Here is a 3,042-nt window from a genome sequence, read left to right as displayed (position 1 = left end):
GGAAAAAGGAAGGGCTGGCGGAGGGGGCGGAGGCCCGGCACTCCCGCCCCACCCACCCGGCTCTGCCGCTGGAACGCGCGGCGGTCCCTGAGCTTCCGTTCGCTGCGCGGCCTCGCCCTGCGCCCGCCGCCGCCCTACGGATTGATCTTCTCGCCCGTCACCTCCAGTTGACCCATCTGTCCAGGGAGGGTGAGGGAAGAAAGACCTTCTGGCAAGCGTGGCTACCTACTTAAGACTTCGAGGAAGAGAGGTCCTGGTCTATCTGAGGGTCGTTGATTGTTTCAGCTGGGTGGGGAGTGAGACCCCCCCTCACCCAGGGTCGAGGTGAGAGAAGGAGCCCTGGGCTGGGATCAGAACTGGATTTGAGTTCCAAATTTGCTCCTTTGGTAGCCCTTTGAGTACTGCCTCAGCCACCTGCTGGCTGTGTGGCGTTGGGCCAGTCACTTACCATCTCTGAACCCACTTTTCTCATCAGTAAATGGGATACTAAGAATACCGATATCCTGTGACTGTTGGGGAGATTTAATGAGATAATAATGCCTGTAAATTACTGAGCAGGGTCCATGGCATCACGCAGTGTGAACTTAATAAGAGGTAGTCTTGGCTGTGTGCGGTAACTCACGCCTGTAATCCCAGCACTTATGGGAGGCTGAGGTGGGCAGATCACGAAGTCAAGAGATTGAGACCATCCTGGCCAACTTGGTGAAACCCCGTCTTTACTCAAAAATTAGCTGGGCATGGTGGTGCGGGCCTGTAGTCCCAGCTACTTGGGAAGCTGAGGCAGGAGAATCGCTTGAACCAGGGAGGCGGGGGTTGCAGTGAGCCAGGATCGGGCCACTGCACTCCAGTCTGGCAACAGAGCGAGACTCCATCTCAAAATAATAAGTGGTAGGCTGTAGCTGTGTGATCTGTGGCAAAGGATTTAACTACTTACAGCATCAGTTTCCTCATCGATAAAATGACAGCATATGATATTTAGTGCCCAGCGTTGCATGAGGATGAAAAGCGAAAATGAATGTATAGAGCCTGGTTTTATATATCCCACAAGGATGGAGTGAAACGGTTTATGTGAAAGCCTTTGCTAAACCCATACTGAGCAAAAAGTAAACTGTTTTTATTACCTGTCTGTGTAACTGAGAGCTGGTTGCTATCTGACTTCTAGACTCAACTCACTACTTCGTAAAATGCAAATGGCAAAAGATACTGAGCTCTGGGGGTCACTGTGGAATTAGATGAGTCAATGTGTGTAAAAATAATCTGGAATCCATAAAGTGATGAACAAAAATAATGCTGTGTTCCAATCCTAAGGCTCAGGGCCTCGGTGTCACACAATGTTTTTGTACTATTTAGAAAAATACAACACTTTTATGGAGGAATTGGAAAAAGTTCTTTTAATAGACATTTATGTATATATGTATGTATGTCTGTCTGTATGTATTTTTAATACGGAGTCTTGCTCTGTCGCCCAAGCTGGAGTGCAGTAGCATGATCACAGTTCACTGTAGCCTTGACCTTCAAGGCTCAAGCAATCCTCCCATCTCAGCCTCCTGAGTAGCTGGAATTGCAGGCACATGTCACCATGCCCAGGTAATTTTTTAAATTTTTTAATGTTTTATAGAAGAATGGAGAGATTCTGCCTGGAGAAAGAATTGGCAAACCTAGGTCTGACTCCAGCTTGGCCCACAGTGTCCTTCTTACCAACTGATGATCATCAGAGCTCCCCGCTGAAAGCAGGGCTATCTAGCCTGTCAAGATCCATCTATTGGTAAAAGTCACCATATGTCATGCTCTACCTGTAACCACAAACACATAGACACATACACACACACACTCTCTCTCTCTCTTTATCTCTCTTGCTTTCTCTCTCTCTCTTTCCTTCTCTCTCTCTCTCTCAGGTTGCCAGATGAAACAGAGGATGCCCAATTAATCTTGAATTTCAGATTAATGATGAATACTTTTTTAGTATAAGTGTCCCAAATATTGCATGGCACCCAGTTACTTTTTAAAATATTCATTAATCTGAAATTCAAGTTTAACTGGAGTCCTGAATTTTTATGTGCTAAATCTAGTAATCCTATCTCACTCTCCTTCAGAATCTCCCTCCTCAAGGTACATTACAGGGTTTGCTTGAATCAGCAGCCATGTTACAGTCTGTTGTTTTTTGGGGGATGTGGGTCAGGCACTGGGTCTTACTGTGTTGCCCATGCTGGTCTCAAACTCCTGGGCTCCAGTGATCCTCCTGAGCAGCTGAGACTACAGGAGTGTACCACCATGCCCACTTCACAGAAGGAAGAACCTTCCTACTAGTTGCCTGGCAAGATTGGAAGCTCTCTAAGAACAAGGGGCAGGCCAGGCTCGTGTCCACTATCTCTGGGGCACCAACCCAGGCAGGGATGCGCCTTACAAATGTGCACAGGGCATCCTCAGAGCAGGGGGCATAAATGGCAAGGAGATCCATCCTCAATTCCAGACACACTGCGGCTCCCTGACAGGAATGTGTCTGCACATCCTTTTTCTCATTGGTCTGCCCAGAGAAGAGTCTTTTTTAGATGGGTATGCCCAGGATGGATACTCCTTTTTCATCGGTTGGTTGGAAGGTGAACAGGGCCTGATTCCAGTTAGTCTCCCTCAAAGGAATGCCTGTTTCTTTTTATTTTATTCTTTAGAGACAGGGTCTTGCTCTGTCTCTCAGGCTGGAGTGCAGTGGCATAATCAGGGCTCACTGCACCCTTGATCTCTCAGGCTCAAGCCATCTCCCACCTCGGCCTCCAGAGTAGCTGAGACTACAGGACACATCACCACACCCAGCAATACCTGTTTCTAAAATGTCTATTATGGCTGGGAATACCTACTCTAAAATGTCTATTTTGAACGGGCACGGTGGCTCATGTTTGTAATCCCAACACTTCGGGAGGCCGAGATGGGAGGATCACTTGAGCCCAGGAATTCAAGACCAGCTTGGCCAACACAGTGAGACACACTATGTCTGTGTCACATCCCAGAGGTTCTCTATTTCAGCTTAACTGGGAAGAGAGAGGAAGA

The sequence above is a fragment of the Aotus nancymaae genome, unplaced genomic scaffold (genome assembly GCF_030222135.1).
Source record: "Aotus nancymaae isolate 86718 unplaced genomic scaffold, 86718_ANA_hifiasm-v0.15.2.pri h1tg000018l, whole genome shotgun sequence".
NCBI classification, from domain to species: domain Eukaryota; kingdom Metazoa; phylum Chordata; class Mammalia; order Primates; family Aotidae; genus Aotus; species Aotus nancymaae.
The sequence above is the reverse complement of the archived record's forward strand: the minus strand, read 5'-3'. Positions refer to the sequence as shown.